Raw genomic sequence first — 18,001 nt, 5'->3', positions numbered from 1 at the left:
ATGGTACCGATTGGAGGATGATTTTCTACTACATTTAATATAGATTTGCCTTTGATTTTTCTTTACTTATGCAACTATATTTTCATTGTTGTTGATTGAAAAGCTCTCAATTAACTGTACCTATTTAGTGTATATTGCTCGAGAGAGAGAGTTTGCATTTAGGTAGTTGTTGAACAACACCACTCCTAACATATTTGAGAGATCAATACGGAGGGTTTAAAGGCGGGATTAGAGATAATGAAACCTTGGTGCGATCGTAGTGAGCGGTGAATTAGTTCTAGCTAGCGTAGTTCGAGAGAATACGTCTAGTAAATTGTGGTAGTTACTCGAGAGAGAGATACGACACCCAAAGTACTCACGATCGGTAGAGATTACTTAGGTGAATTTATAGGTAACATGGTGGGGGAGATTCCGACAATAGAAAAAATTATAACCCTAGACTTTTCCAATTCTTGTCTACAATATTTGCTCCGTTAGTTATAAATTACTGCATTTTAATTACTTTACTCTTACTTAGTAAACATTCAAATCGTTATTTAATATTTCTAAAGGTTAAATACTTGAATTCGTGCGGAACTAGTGGTTGTAATTAGTAGGTTAATTCCCTATGGGATTCGACTTCGGACTTGTAAATCGGATTATATTTGTAACGACCGCTAGATTTCTTAGGAGGCATAGTTGGGCGTGATCAAATTTTGGTACCGTTGCCGGAGAATTAATGGTGTTATTAATTATGGCTAAAAGAATTGTTAGAATTCATAGTCTATTTAACTTTCTCGACTTGAAATTCATTATATTGAAACTCTAACGTTTGTAGTCTTGTGTGTTACAGGTGCATGGCTAGAAACTCCTCAAGAACTGATGAATTGTACGAAGTATTACCGGACCCTGAGAAAGTTTTCAATGCACTAAATCGAGCAAACAAGAAAGACAAACGACAAGAGAACTCAACAGAGCGAATCGAACTAGACATGGATGACGTAATAAACAACCAAAACAATGTGAATGACCCGAACAATCAGGGTATAGCACCTCTTGTGCCAGAAGCGGCTTTGTATGATTGGGCATAACCCACCGCTAAAGATCTGGCAACTGTTATTGCCGTCCCTCAGATACAAGAGGAGTGCTTTCAAACCACAAACAACATGCTACATCTACTGCAGAATAAGGGACTGTTCTCCGAGTCTTATATTGAAGATCCACAACAGCATATGAAAAACATTTTGTCAATTTTTGTCACTCAAAGGCAATCGAATGTGACACTGGAAGCAATTAGACTGTTATTGTTTCCATTCTCAGTGACTGGAGAAGCTTAAACTTGGCTCAATTAGCTCCTCATAAACTCCATCACCACTTGGGAGGAATTAGTCAAGCCGTTTTTGAACAAGTTCTACCCACCCAATAAGATTGCCAAGCAAGTTTATGAGATATTGAGCTTCAGGCAGAAATCACCTGAAACACTACAAGAAACGTGGGAGAGGTTCAAGGGGATGATGGTTAAGTATCCACATCATGGCATTCCAGATCAGATGTTGGGGTAAAGGTTTTACATGGGATTGGTAGATAGCTTGAAGGCCAACGTTGATGCTTTAGCAGGTGGAGCATTTTTGAGAAAATCATTTAGAGAGTGTAAGGTCCTGCTAGATAAAATGGCTCAAACTCAGGATGGATGACAAGAGACACTACAATCACCCTTGTAGTTCACTCGGTAGCTTTGGACCCAAACAACTCCATAGCCGAGAATATGGGCACTCTGATGACGCAAATGAGTATCCTCACCAAGAAGATTGATGATCAGGCCAGAAGCAGGTACACATAGTTGACACAACTAATGTGGGCTTATGTACACCATGCATTAACCAACCATATGTGTGCTCGTGGAGTGGTGAAAGTGACAACCAGGACTATCAGGAAAATATGAACTATGTGGGAAACTATGGAGGACAGAGGCAAGGTGGTCAGAATTGGAGCCAGTAGTATAGACCAGCACAACATCAATACAATAATAGCAATAATCTTGGAGCTGCACGACCACAGGGTCAGACTGTGCCTTAAAGTAGGCAGCAAGGGTACAATCAGCATAATCAACAACTAGCTTATCAATAACCTCAACAGCAACAGATAGTGCGACAAGGTGATGGGTTGTTTGAAATAAAAGGAATGTTGCAACAACTCATTGGGTCCAGCGGGAAAATGGAAGAAAAGGTCCACCAGATACAAGAAAAGGCACACCAGATGCACGAAAAGGTAGTATCTCACGACTCAGCTATCAAGGGCATTGAGATTCAACTAGGGCAAATATCCATGGCCCTTAACAATCTTCCTCATGGGACATTACCTACAGACACACATGTTAACCCGAAAGAGCAATTCCCGAAGTAGCTGATGGCTGTGAGTCTGAGAAACGGTAGAGATCTTGATCTAGAGCAAGAAATTGCTCGCGAAAGCCGACCAACTGAGATACTCGTGCCAGTACCAATTGAGGTAGATGAGTCAACTGAGCTAACAGAAGAAAGAATTCAGCCAACCCAGGAGGAAATAAACAAGGCAAAAGAGGTTGCAAAGGAGGTTGAGGAAGTGCGAGAGAAAGGCATTAGAAAAAGTTCCCGAGAAGGATCAAAGTCAAGTCACAGGAAAGAAGCGACCGCCAGCACTACAAAGATGAGACTGATTTGGGGGTGAGCATAAACTTGATGCCCTTGTCTATTTATAAAAAGTTAGGCATTGGAAGAGCAATATCCACATCCATGTTACTACATCTAGCCGACCGAACGGTGAAGAGTCCATAAGGTATACTTGATGATGTACTTGTGCAGGTTGGAAAGTTTGTGTTTCTGGCAGATTTTGTCATTTTGGACTGCCAGGTTCACAAGGAGATTCCCATAATTTTGGGAAGGCCATTCTTGGCCACTGGGAGAGCTTTGATTGATTGTGAAACTGGGGAGCTAAAGATGAGACTGAACGATAAAGAGATAACGTTCAATGTACAGAAGTTTATGTGACGGCCCAGTGAGTTTGCTAACTACTCTATGATAGAAGCCGCGGATGTGATTTTGGAGGAGGAAAATGAGGCACTGAATGCAAAAGACCCCCTAGCAGCCTGCCTGATGAACCTAGAAGAGGTAGATGGTGAAAACTTAGCGGAGTACTGGAACCTTGAAGGCCAAGGTACTGAAAAAGAGAGCTAAAATTCGAGCCTCCACACTTAGAAGAAAGAAAGACCCATTCAGCTAAGCCATCAATCGAAGAGCCAATGCAATTGGAGCTACAATCCTTGTCGTCCCACCTCAGGTATGCTTTCTTAGGACCTAGTTCGACATTGCCTGTTATTATCTCATCTGGTTTGTTAGATGTGCAGGTAGAACAACTTTTGCAGGTTCTAAAGGAGTGCAAGACTGCAATTAGATGAACCATTGCAGACATAAAGGGTATCAGCCCAACGTTTTGTATGCATAAGATTCTACTAGAAGATGGGCACAAACCTTCCAGAGAACATCAAAGAAGGCTGAATCCCAACATGAATGAAGTCGTGAAGAAAGAAGTGATCAAGTGGTTAGATGTGGGAATCATCTTCCCCATCTCTGACAGCAACTGGGTCAACCCAGTTCAATGTGTGCCAAAGAAGGGTGGAATGACTGTAGTGCAAAATGAGAACAATGAGTTGATCTTAACAAGAACAGTCATGGGATGGCGAATCAGTATGGATTACAAAAGATTAAACAAGGCCACTCGAAAAGACTATTTTCCGCTGCCATTCATTGATCAGATGCTAGATAGATTGGCGTGGAGGTCCCACTTTTGCTTCCTGGATAGATACTCGAGGTATAACCAGATCTCTATTGCCCCGGAAGATAGAGAGAAAATGTCGTTCACCTATCCGTATGGAATCTATGCCTTTCGGAGAATGCCATTTGGCCTATGCAATGCATCCGCCACATTCCAAAGGTGCATGATGGCTATTTTCACAGATATGGGCACAACCTTTTGAGATGATGTGTGATGCAAGTAACTATACTGTGGGAGCAGTTCTTGGGCAGAGAAAAGATAAAGTCATGCACCCAATCTACTATGCAAGTAAAACCTTGAGTGGTGCCCAACTGAATTACATAGTGACAGAGAAAGAGATTGTTACACCCTGTGCGTCCCAAGGTGACGTAATGAATATGAATTAATAATAATTTAAATGATTTTAAAGTCATAATATGGCTATATATGATGTTTGAATAGAAAATATAAAGTTTGGGAAAACTCGGATTAATGTTGCGGAAAAACCGACTAAGGATTTACCTTATGACATAGTTGTTTTGAGAAATACACTTCATATGCTATATGAGGTCTTTTTGGGACATATTATATACCAAATTTAAGATCTTGGAATTTAGTTTCCAACTCTCTTAACCGTTCATTCATATGAAACCCGGATAAAAAGTTATAAGCATTGGAAGAAGGACCAATGCGAGAGTGCCAAGTAGCACCTTTTGACTTTTCAAACAAAATGGATATTTATATCCTTATCTCGTTTGTTTCTTCCATTTTCCAGAACACACAACCAAATTAGACCCCTAACTTTACTTTTAAGCTCTCTGCAAGAGCTTCAAACAAGATTATCATCTCATGCATGGAATCAAGAAGCGATAACATTAAAACGATCCCTACGACGTAAGTATCGCTATATCGCCTCTCTTTTTCTTTGTAGTTTGAGTTTTGGAAGGTATTTCATAGTTAAGAAAACGTGTACTTTCGGTATTTAAGTATTTAAATATTAAGAAAGGTTGATAAATTCGTTTCCTAATAGTTAGAACTCACGGGACGATGATCGGAAGTCGTGAGTTTGAGTTATTCAGTTGTAGCAGACTGTTTTGTGGATTGTTTTATGTTGTTGTTGGTATGCGTGTTTGAATACTATTTTGTGGAGTTTTGGAGGAGTAAGGGTGTGGAGAAATACCACATAAATTCAGGGTGGTGGGCGGATCGTTCGTCATAACATTTTCGTGCCATTTGACACTACTACGATGGTCATTTTGTGTATGAAAAGATTGGAGTGTGTTGGGCTGTTTTGTAGTATTTTGTGGTGTATATAAGATTGAAAAATAATGTATACATGTTGATATTATTGTGTTTGGTTTTATCTTAAATTTGAAGGAAGTAAGGATTATAGGGGAGATGCTGCCCGTTTTAATATAAAATAAGTTTGTCGTTCATTGTGCGATAGTTGTACCTTTCGTAACTTAATGATAGTATTATTATTGTTATTTTAGATTAAGGTACGAAGAGGCGAGTTCAACTTTGTGATTAGATAGATTGAGATAAGGTATGTTAAGGCTATTCCTTCTTTCCTTTTGGCATGATCCATATGATTCAACGAAACGAGCAAGCACGCCGCTTCCACGAATGATTCTATTCCTAGAAGTACTAGGGTTACCTATGTTATTGATTCCCCATATGTCCTACTATCATATCGTCTGTTCATGGGTCTCATGACATTCCTAGAGATCTTATTGACTTATTTCATTATGCACTTCATTCATTTATACATGTATATTAACCCATGACCAGATAGCGTTATATATGCGTATAGTATATGTATATGGGGTATGGGGAAAGGTTATGGCATTATATACGCACCACCACCTGATCAGCTGGTATACGTTGATGATTTCGCCAACAGTGGCTGAGATGATATGGTGGGATGCCCGCAGAGGCTTGATGATGTTATGTACGCATATACTTATGCATGGTATGTCATTTATACGCACATGCATGACATTATAAATATTTTCTTGATTCATAGAGCTATTCAGACTTACAGGTTGAGTTTCTTACTCCATGTTTCTTTCATGCCTTACATACACGGTACTTTATTTGTACTGGCGTCCCTTTTTCCTGGGGACGTTGCGTTTCATGGCCGCAAGTCCCGATAGATAGGTTGAGAGTTCTCCTAGTAGGCTATCAGCTCAGCAGAAGGTGCTTGTGCACTCCACTTGTTCTGAATTTGCCTATTTGGTCAGTATGATTTGAATATGTATTGATTGGTATGATGGAGCCCTGTCCCGACCTTTATGACGTTTATGTACTCTTAGAGGCTTGTAGACAGATGACATGTATATGGATACTTGTATGGCCTTATCGGCCTATGTCTTGAGTATACAAATGATTATGCCGGCCTTATAGGCTTGTATGTCACATGTATAAGTTTTTATATCATGTTGGGTCGTCCTATGTCTAGTATTCCCTTATGTTTTATTCTAGTTATCTCATGACGGCCTTTCAGGCAGAGAAATTAAGCATTTTGAGTTACTTTCAACAATAACAAAGATATATTCACTTGACAACACCCATTTCAGTTATGCCCTGTGGGAGCTAACAGATATAATTTAAGAGAAGGATGGGATATCAGCATCCAGCTGGGGTTAGAGTAACCCAAAATTATGGATGGATTGTTATCATTAACTCACATTTCCGAGGGATATTGCAAATGTGGTAATGGTTCTCCTTGTGAAACACCCAGATGGTGCACTCTAGAATAGAACAATCAGATATGAATACTAGAATGTTCAAAAATTTCAGAAGATTGGCATTGGAATCCTAGAAGGGATAAATATTTACCTTTGTATGGCTCTCGGCCCTAGTAAAAAGAGAGTGTTAGGCGACTCGAAGAGCCAGTGAGTTGAATCAAGGGGGGCTAAAAGTGAAGGAATGTTTTGAAGAAGTTTTCATAATAAGGTGATAGACAAAAATATTAGCAAGAAAATAAGAACAAAGTAAATGAAGCATTATGAGTAAGATGTGATAAATGGATGATAACGGTAAATCAAAATATGGCAGGACTACAAATTCTATAGTCAAGTGAAGGAAAAGACAAGAAGTTACATTACTTGAGAAAATAGAAGAGTATAATCCATAAAGTCATGTCCCCATTTCGAGAAATGAGTTGGTGACTCAAATGTGATTACCTGAAGGAAAAGTTAGACCCCCAGAGTAACAGAAATTAGTATGGGCTAGTGAATAAGATAAACTGAACATGAATTCGGGATCGAAGGATTTGATAATAGTTAACATCGTGAGAATTTCAGAGATCGTGTTCCGGGTGATAATTGAATGGACAACAGAAGAATAACTTTTAAAGGTCATTCAGGAAGACGTTTTCCCTAAAACAAGCGTTGTGAGAAGAGTTAGGCTTAAGGGACTAAGTGTGCCAGTTACACTAGGTGTCACCTTTGTGTGTAAGAAATTAAATTATCCATGGTACAGAAGGGTTACCGCAAGGCAAGTAAGAGTCCGTGAAGATGTGAGAAGATGCCAAATATGAAGAGGTGAAACATTTATAGGTAAATCATCATAGCAATAAATGTTAGTACTCCCCTAAAGGGGGGAAAGATGGTGTGATATGGTATTAAGTCAGAGTTATGTGGTTAAGGTAACTATGGAATAATAAAGGATGAATGTGGTAGAAAGGCAAAAGGAATGAGATTGCATTTATTCAGATCCTACGGATATGATACGACTCCAGAACATTATGTAAGCATGACAACAGGGAGAGGCAGAAAGGGTTCCATTACTAGATGTTATTGATAAATAAGTGCAAATGAACACTGGATACATAAGGAGCCAGTATGCGGGGTAAGTTAAGACAAATGATATAACCCACGAGAGATTACGTAAAATATAGATATGATAATGGACTAACGTGTAGTTAGTAGTTGATTTGGGAAGAGCCTAGACATGGCTAAAGAAGAGGGTACCGACAAATCACCAGGTTGTGCAAGATAAATATAGCGAAACCCAACATAGGGAATTCAGTCTCGTAAATATGATGACATCATAATACTTGAGAAATATTCAGATAGGAGTTGGGGTTGTTAAAGAACAAGGTACCGTATAAGTGTTATGAAAAAAAAAATGGTGCCACTGAGAAGACAATCAAAAATTTTAGTTCAGAATCAACTTTACAAGCACAAGGGCGTGGAGGTAAGTAATTAAGGATAATTATAGGCGAGTAAGAACGTCAAAAATTCTTTCGGTTATATGATGTAATAAGCTCGCAGCTTTACAGAAGCCAAAGGGTGTCTCTTAAGTACTACAAAGAAAGACTAGCTGAGGGAATAAGGAAGAAGGCTTCAACTTAAGTATTGTGACATATGGAAGAAATGGTCTCGTAACAACAGTATCACAATAACATTGTATGCACTCCATAAGAATGTGGAACCTATCGTGGCTAATGAACGGGAAGAATAAAAAATCAAAAGATGATATTTGAGATCATATGAGTTACAGGAAATTCCAGTATTTGTGGGCAATGAGATAAGCCATGTATTCATGCAACAAGTGGCAGAACGACCATGAAAAGTAATTACTTATGTTTAAAGACAACTAAGAAAGCACGAGAAGAATTATCCGACCCACAATTTAGAGTTAGATGCGGTGATTCATGCACTAACGATGTGGAGGCACTATTTGTATGGAATTCATGTTGATATCTATTCGGATCATAATCGCCTTCAATATATCTTCAATCAAAAGGAATTGAATTTATGCCAAAGGAGATGGTTGGAGCTACTGAAAGACTATGACGTTGATATTTTATACCATCCGGGAAGGCGAATGTAGTAGTCGATGCCCTTAGCCATAGATTTATGGGTAGCCTATCATATTTATAGCCAAAGGAGTGTGGGATAGCCCATGAGATGCATCAGTTAGCTAGTCTTGGAGTTCGATTACTGGACTCAAGTGATACCGGAGTTACTATTCACGACACGACAACATCGTCTTTAGGATCTAAAGTGAAGGAATGTCAGTATGAGGATCCTGTGCTTGCTCATTACAGATATACATCCCCTCAAAAGAAGAATACACCATTTGATATTACAGGAGATGGAGTCCTGAGATATTGAGGTCGATTATGTATTCTAATGTGGCAGGGTTGTGCCAGTAGGTTATGTGAGAAGCTCACTATTCTCGTTATTCTATTTATCCAGGAGCGACGAAGATGTATCATGATATCAGGGGAATATACTGGTGGGATGAAATGAAGAAGGATATAGCAGATTTTGTTGCTCAGTGCCCAAATTGTCAGCAGGTTAAGATTGAGCATCAGAAACCCTGTGGATTATTACAAGCTATAGAGATTCCGACTTGGAAATGGGAAGTGATTAATATGGATTTCATCATAGGCTTACCTCATACCCAATGTAAGTTTGATGATATATGGGTTATTGTCGATAGACTAACAAAAGCAGCCCATTTTCTGTCTGTCAGGACTACTTACTTAGAATAGGATTATGCAAGGCTTTACATTAGGGAGATAGTACGACTTCATGGTGTCCCTATATCTATTATCTTAGATATCTTAGATAGAGGTTCTCAGTTTACAGTTAATTTCTAGAGGTCCTTCCAAAAAGGATTGGGGACTCAGGTAAGTCTTAGTACAACATTTCATCCCTAGACAGACGGTCAGGCTGAACGTACTATTCAGACATTATAGGATATGCTACGGTCTTGTGTGATGGACTTCAGGGGTAGCTGGGACGATCATCTTCCACTTATTGAGTTTGCATATAATAATAGTTATCATTCCAGCATGAAGATGGCTCCATACGAAGCTCTTTACAGACGGAAGTGTAGGTCACCTATCGGATGGTTCCAGGTTGGGGAAACTAAGTTAGTAGGACCAGAGTTGGTACAATAGGCAGTTGAGAAGATTAAGCTTATACGGGAAAGGCTATTAGCAGCTCAGAGTCATCAAAAGTCCTATGCAAATAATCGATGACGAGACTTAGAGTTTCAGGTAGATGACTGGGTATTCCTAAAGGTATCACCGATGAAAGGCGTTATGAGATTCGGTAAGAAAGGAAAGCTTATCCCTCGGTATATTGGACCTTATAAGATTATACGCAGAGTAGGCCAAGTAGCATATGAGTTACACTTGCCTTCCAAATTGGAGTCTGTACATCCAGTATTTCATGTGTCTATGCTCCGTAGGTGTATTGGAGATCCCTCTAAAGTCATTCCAGTTGACGATGTTCAGGTTACAGAGAAGCTATCATATGAGGAAGCTCTCATTGCTATACTAGATAGACAAGTTTGGAGATTAAGAACTAAGGATGTAGCTTCGGTTAAAGTACATTGGATTAACAATAATGTGGAGGAGATTACTTGGGAAGCTGAAGAAGAAATGAAGACTAGGTATCCTCACTTGTTTCCACTTCTGAAGGAGGATCAGACTGAGACATCACAGCCTTTAGGTACGTATATGGTACTTGATTCTTATGTTAGTTATTGTTATTGGTCGTGTGAGGCCATTGGTGTTATTGATGATTGTGGCCCTGTGTGGCTTTGTATTGTTGGGTTTACTATGTGAAAGGTTGATAGTATTACCGTTACAGAGGAGACTCTGCCAAAATTTCTATAGATTTCTAGGAGTTTAACATTCGAGGACGAATGTTTCTAAGGGGGGAAGATTGTTACACCCTATGCGTTCCAATGTGACGTAATGAATATTAGACTTGTTAATTATTATTTAGGTGATTTTAAAGTCATAATATGGCTATATATGATGTTTGGATAGAAAATATGAAGTTTGAGAAAAATTGGATTAAAGTTGCGGAAAAACCAACTAAGGATTTACCTTGTAACAGAGTTTTTTGAGAAATAAATTTCATGTGCTATATGAGGTCATTTTGGGACATATTATATACTAAATTAAAGGTCTTGGAATTTAGTTTCCAACTCTATTAACCGTGCATTCATACAACACCCGAATAAAAAGTTATAAACGTTGGAAGAAGGACCAATGCGAGGGTGCCAAGTAGCACCTTTTGACTTTTCAAACAAAATGGATATTTATATCCTTATCTCATTTATTTCTTCCATTTTCCAGATCACACAACCCAATAAGACTCCTAACTTTACTCTTAAGCTCTCTTCAAGAGCTTCAAACAAGATTATCATCCCGGGCATGGAATCAAGAAGCGATAACATTAAAATGATCTCTACGACGTAAGTATCGCTATATCGTCTCTCTTTTTCTTTGTAATTTGAGTTTTGGAAGGTACTTAATAGTTAATAAAATATTTAATTTCTGTATTTATGTGTTTAAATATCAAGGAAGGTTGATAAATTTATTTCCTAATAGTTAGAACTCACGGGACGGTGATCGAAAGCCGTGAGTTCGAGTTATTCACTTGTACCAGACTATTTTGTAGATTTTTTTGTGTTGCTGTTAGTTTGTGTGTTTTACTACTGTTTAGTGGAGTTTTGGAGGAGTAATGTTGGGTATAAACACCACATAAATGCAAGGTGGTGGCCTGGTCGTTCATCGAAATATTTTCGGGCCGTTTGACACTACTACGGTGGCCGTTTTGTGAGATTGGGGTGTGTTGGGCTGTTTTGTAGTATTTTGTGGTGTATATAAGATTGGAAAATAATGTATACATGTTGATATTTTTGTGTTTGGTGTTATCTTGAATTTCAAAGAAGTAAGGATTATAGGGGAGATGCTGCCCGTTTTAATACAAAATAAGCTTGTCGTTCGTTTTGTGATAATTGTACCTTTCGTAACTTAATGATAGTATTATTATTGGTGTTTTAGGTTAAGGTACGAAGAGGCAAGTTCAACTTGGTGATTTAAAAGATTGTGATAAGGTATGTTAAGGCTATCCCTTCTTTCTTTTTGGCATGATCCATATGATACAACGAAATGAGCAAGCATGCCATTTTCACGAATGATTCTATTCCTAGAAGTACTAGGGTTACCTATATTCTTGATTCCCCATATGTCCTACTATCATATCGTCTATTCATGGGTCTCATGACATTCAGATAGATCTTATTGAATTATTTCATTATGCACTGCATTCATTTATACATGTATATTGATCCATGATCAGATGGTGTTATATATGCATATAGTATATGTATATGATTTATGGGGGAAAGGTTATGGTATTAAATACGCACCACCACCTGATCAGCTGGTATACGTTGATGATTTCACCCATAGTGGATGAGATGATATGATGGGATTCCCTCAGAGGCTTTATGATGTTATGTACGCATATACTTCTGCATGGTATGGCATTTATACGCATATGCATGACATTATAAATATTTTCATGATTCACAGAGCTATTCAGACTTACAGGTTGAGTTTCTTACTCCATGTTTCTTTCATGCCTTACATACTCGGTACTTTATTTATACTGACGTCCCTTTTGTCTGGGGACATTGCGTTTCATGCCCGCAGGTCCCGATAGACAGGTTGAGAGATCTCCTAGTAGGCTATCAGCTCAGCAGAAGGTGTTTGTGCACTCCACTTGCTCCGAAGTTGCCTATTTGGTCAGTATAATTTGAATATGTATTGATGGGTATGACGGGGCCCTGTCCCGACCTTTATGACATTTATGTACTCTTAGGGGCTTGTAGGCAGATAATATATATATGGATACTTGTATGGCCTTATCGGCCTATGTCTTGAGTATACAAATGATTATGTCATCTTTATAGGCTCGTATGTCACATGTATAAGTTTCTATATCATGTTGGGCCGTCCTATGTCTAGTATTCCCTTATGTTTTATTCTAGTTAACTCATGACAGCCTTTCCGGTTCATTTACCCATGATAGTATGATAAGAATGATACGTTACGTTGGTACTCAGTTGAGTTAGGCATCGAGTGCCCGTCACGGCCCTACGGTTTGGGTCGTGACAGAGATGCTAGCAGTGGTGTTTGCATTTGGCAAATTCAAGTCATATATAATAGGCTTAAAGGTAATTGTTTATTCTGACCATGCGACTCTCAGGTACCTAATTGAGAAGAAGGAGTCAAAGCCACACCTGATTCGATGAGTGCTATTGCTGCAAGAGTTCGACTTGGAAATCCGTGACCACAAAGGAACGGAAAACCAAGTTACTGGTCATTTGTCCAGGATTGAAGGAGCTAAAAAGAGGGTTGAGGTGGAAGAGATCGTGGAGACTTTCCCAGATGAAAAATATTTAGCCACGAGCCTTGAGGTAGCATCATGGTATGCAGATATTGCAAACTACCTGGAGAGCGGTATTGTTCCCTATGACTTGTCCTCTGTGCAGAAGAAGAGGTTCTTTCGTGATTGTCGCATGTATTTCTAGGATGAACCATATTTGTTTAGGATTTGTATTGATAACATGATCCGGAGATGCATTCCCAAGATAGACCAACCTTCTGTTTTGCAGGCATGTCATGCTTCCCCGTATGGAGGCCATTTTGGAGGAGTAAGGACAGGTGCTAAATGCTGGAGTCAGGCTTTTATTGGCCGGTGTTATTTAAAGATGCACACTTTTGGGTGAAAAGCTGTGATGAGTGCCAACGGACAGGGAATATTTCCCGTCGACATGAGATGCCCATGAACCCAATTCAAGAGGTGAAAGTATTTGATGTATGGGAAATCGATTTTATGGGACCATTTGTTAGCTCATATAGCAACAAGTACATACTGGTAGCTAAGGACTATGTCTCCAAATGGGTAGAAGTCGTGGCACTCCCAACAAATGATGCAAAAGGAGTTATTGGTTTTCTAAGAAAGAATATCTTCACCCGATTTGGTACTCCAAGAGCGATCATCAGTGATGGAGGCACCCACTTCTGCAACCGGGCCTTTGCAAAGTTGTTGGAAATATATGGCGTTTGCCATAAGATCGTATCACCCATAAACAAGTAGGCAAGTGGAGGTGTCGAACAGATAAATCTAGAGTGTTTTGACCAATACTGTAAATGCTACTCGAACTGATTGGGCGAAACAATTGGATGATGCACTATGGTCCTATCACACTGCATTCAAAACTCTAATTGGTATGTCACCATACAAATTGGTGTTTGGAAAGGCGTGTCACTTACCGGTGGAGTTAGAGCATAGAGCATTTTGGGCATTAAGGCAATTAAATCTTGACATGGAGGCCGCTGGTACGAGTAGAGTCACAGAGCTTCATGAACTTGACGAATTCCATTGCCATGCTTTTGACAGCACCAGGTTGTACAAAGAAAGGATGAAGATGATGTACGATAAGCATATTCAAGAGAGAATTTTAAAATCCGGAGATGTCGTGTTGTTGTATAATTCAAGATTGAAATTATTTTCGGGTAAGCTGAAATCTAACTGGTCGGGACCATTTAGAGTTGTACAAGTATTCTCAAGTGGAGCTATAGAAATTGAATTCGAGGATGGAACGAATGGGTTTAAAGTCAATGGGAAAAGGTTGAAACATTACCTCAGCATGGATGAGGAAAGTTTGTATCCGTTACTCATTTGTAAGAGCCTCAAATGTTGAGTGAACCTTAAGTTCGATAGCCTGCGAGGTGCCGCGACGTTAAATCAGGCGCTTCGTGGGAGGCAACCCATTGTAATATTGTATTCGTCATGGCGTGACGTTAACTAAGGTGCTCGTTAGGAGGAAACCCAACTTGTAGTTTATTTTAGCGTAACTAGAATTTTCTTTTCGTTTTTAGACATTAACAAGTTTTTAGTTAAGTCTTGGTGTGCGAACAGGTACTAGAGCACGCTGGGAGGTCGTAGTGCTTAGAATCGTTCACAAAATGTAATAAAAAAATCACTTTAGTAAGCTCCGGACCACACTGCCTACCTTGTGTCGCACAACATGCAGCACCAGTGGACCGGGCAGCAGACCTCGCGGCGCCAGGTTCCTAGCGCGCTAGGCCAAGCTTCGTCTCTCGCGTCGCCAGGGTTCCACCATGCTGTAGAGCACGAATCGCTTGGGCTGTAGCGATATCTACCTCGCGGCAGACCTCGCGACGCTAGGTAAGTGGTAATGTTTTATTTATTTATTAGTTTGCTTTTCTTATTACTTCTTTCTACTAAACACTACACACACACCTTAATTAAAATAACACTGACCGCCCTAATCTCCCATCTCACAAAACACCCTACTCCTCAATCTCACAAATCACCCTACTACCCACTCCAATTTCCCCCTCCCCTTCATATGCAAACTCCATTAAAGCCATTCATTAATCCATTCCTTCACTCACCAACAACATCAATTGAAGAGAAATTTCTCCTCCTAAGCATCGAAGGTATGGTCTCTAACTCTTTTCTTTGCCAAATTTCGAATTGTGGAAAGTAATGAAATCGGATAACTTTTGGGTTTGTGATTCATAGTAACAATGTGCTTGTTTGTCCTAACCCCATAAACCCCATAGGAATGGTATTGTTGTTATGTACAAAAAGTGGTAGCACGGAATTTCCAAGACGATTTGGGAGGGTAAGGCAATCCCTCTTTCCTATAAGCACCTCCATGACACTAGCGCACGCTAAGTGTTTGTCAAAATGCCTCAAAGGCATTCTTTGTCCCCATTGGAGCCCGAGTCTCCGGGATTGTAATAATAGCGATATGTCGCCTTGCACCACTTGAAATTTTAAGTTTGGGGTGGCTTACCGGTAGCCATATGCTCCACTATTGTAGTAGACATCATTGTATCATTGCTTGATTCTCATGCTAAAATAAAGAGGTGAAGTCTGAGTAGCCTCGAAAATTATTGAACATCATATGATGAACTCTTAAGTGTGGGTTCGTAAGACCATGTTTTGAAGTGATTAAATGCTTTCATGTTTGACTAATGTCTACTTGTGTAGGTACGAATATGCCTCCTAAGAAGGACAACGGTAAAGGCAAGGGCAAAGCCACTGCTCCCAACAAAGCTAAGGCTTCTTCCGCACCTCCACCGAAAAAGAGAAAAGGAGGGGAAGCCACTTCAAGCCAAGTTGAGGGGTTGCAAGCAGTTGCAGCTCTAGCAGCCTCACATCCCACAATAGGCGGGACAATAAGAATTTGGTCTTAAGAGTATACCCACATCTATACTTAGCTTTTAGACGGCGCTCATGAATAGCCGACTCAGAGTGTATATGTTTCAGCCAAGGACTGGTACAAGCTTTGTCAGCTGAAACATATACACTCTGAGTCGGCTATTCATGAGCGCCGTCTAAAAGCTAAGTATCACTCAATTTGGAAGGGTATTCATGATCTTTGATTGAGCTACGTGTTTAGAAACACTGAGGATATCAATGAAAACCTTATCCATGAATTTTACGCTGGGTATGATCCGAATAATCCTGAGCAGCTAGTACCTATTTGGGGGAGGTTGATTGATTTTTCTGCATCAGCTATATGCAATTACTTGGGAGATCTGGATGTTCCCCAGGAGCCCCTGGATAACTTCATTACCCGTCCAACATATCTGGCATTGAGACACACTCTCTGTGGTGTCAATTATGTGTCCGCTTGGGTTCGTGACAAGAATACCAAAGGTCATATGAAATTTCCAAAGAAAAAAATGAAGTCGGAAGCTCAGGTGTGGTTGAAAATTATCAATACGCGCTTACTACTATGCAACCATGAGACTCTTATTAGCCGTGAAAGGATATGCATGTTGTACTTCCTAATGACTGGCCAAAAAAGTGAATGTGGGCCGCTTGATACGCTACCAGATGGCGCAGGTGAGAACAAGCAAGAGAATTGATAGATTGACCTTCGGTAACATGCTGACTCAGTATCTGGGAAAAAAGGATGTGGAGGAGGAGCAAGCTTTTGATGTAGTCATTCCACGACCCCTCTGACTGACAGACATCACCAGCATTCAGGCGAAAGAGGAGAGTGCGATGGCCTCACTGACAGGGGCCGAGCGTAATGCTTGAGATGATAGCTTTATGGCCTATTTATATGGGATGATGGACTTGCAGCTTAGAATTGGAGGGAGGCCGGCCACTACGGAGGAGAAGGCCATTTTGGAGGAGTGTTTCTCGCTCAATGCTCATGCCCAACAGTTGGTTGGGCTTGGCGATGGCCAATGACTCCCAGAGGATGAGGATGTCAACACGCCAGAGTGTTCCGAGGCCGAGCCAGAGCAGTCCGAGGAGGAGGATGATGATGATGCGGAGGAGGGAGCAGAGGATGAAGAGTGGACAACTGCAGATGGGGCCTTCGAAGATGAAGGCGATGACGATGACTGATCAGGGAGTTTTTCCTACCACCCTACTTGATTCTTTTTATGAATTTATATATGTACTGAGGACATTGCATGAATTAAGTGTGGGGTGGGAGGTTATATTATTTGTGACTTGCAAATATTAGATACACTAATTACTTCTTATTTTATTTTTATTTTTATTTTTTTTAGCTTCGTCTTTTCTATTTTAGAATAGAATATAAAAATTAAAAACAAATTGAAATGATTAAACCTTTACCGACGATGGATCTCCTTAACAGTTTTCTTGAGGGACTAAAGTCTAACAAAAATAAATGAAAACACAGAAAAATCCAAAAGTATATACTTTTATTATTTTAGGTAGTAATAATCCCTCATGATTTTTCTTTGTGTCTCGGTACTTTTCTAAGGGATGTAGTTGAACCGAGTAGTAGTTTTTTATCTTTAGAGTAGAGTAAGATTTAGGGAATAAAAGGATGGAAAAATGAGATATGTTAGGCGCCTTTGACTAGTTTGATAGTAGCAAATTTAGGCTCTAGCATATGTAGTACCTTCCCTATGGTTTGAAAATGCTTATGATGCCTTGTTAAGTAGATAACATGTTTATTGACGCCTATATCTCATTTTCTTGGCTTGTGTCACTTTGTGCTTGATGCTTAATATTTTGTGGCTCCGTGAATACTTGCAGTTGTTTGAGAATCGGAATGGAACCGTCCTTAGCGAGTCATGTGCCATGTGTGGTGAGAAATTGTATAGTCTGTATCTTTGCATTAGAGTCTAGAACTTGCCCGATATGTGAGTTGAAGTGAAATTTTAGGTTTTCCTCGGTTCGAAAAATAATTTTAGGCTTCCTTTGCTTTGTTTGAGCTTAATGCTTACCACAAATAATATCTATCCATAGTCAACCCTTTTAAGCCTATAAACATTTATTTGGCAACCACATTACAAGCCTATACCCCTTTGTTCTTAATTATCATTGTTTTGATCATTTTACTTCTTAAAATACTTTAATTGTAAAATGAGCGCTAAAAT

The 18,001-nt window shown here is 39.6% G+C and overlaps 1 non-coding gene across 1 annotated transcript; it reads right to left on the bottom strand.

Moving 5' to 3' along the window:
• Positions 1 to 1,412: 1,412 nt before the first annotated feature.
• LOC142177767 (small nucleolar RNA R71) lies at positions 1,413 to 1,519 on the bottom strand. The gene has a single exon (XR_012706324.1). It is a non-coding gene; the product is annotated as a small nucleolar RNA R71 (small nucleolar RNA).
• Between the last annotated feature and the right edge of the window lie 16,482 nt (positions 1,520 to 18,001).

Source organism: Nicotiana tabacum, chromosome 23 (assembly GCF_000715075.1).
Source record: "Nicotiana tabacum cultivar K326 chromosome 23, ASM71507v2, whole genome shotgun sequence".
NCBI classification, from domain to species: domain Eukaryota; kingdom Viridiplantae; phylum Streptophyta; class Magnoliopsida; order Solanales; family Solanaceae; genus Nicotiana; species Nicotiana tabacum.
The sequence above is the reverse complement of the archived record's forward strand: the minus strand, read 5'-3'. Positions and strand labels throughout refer to the sequence as shown.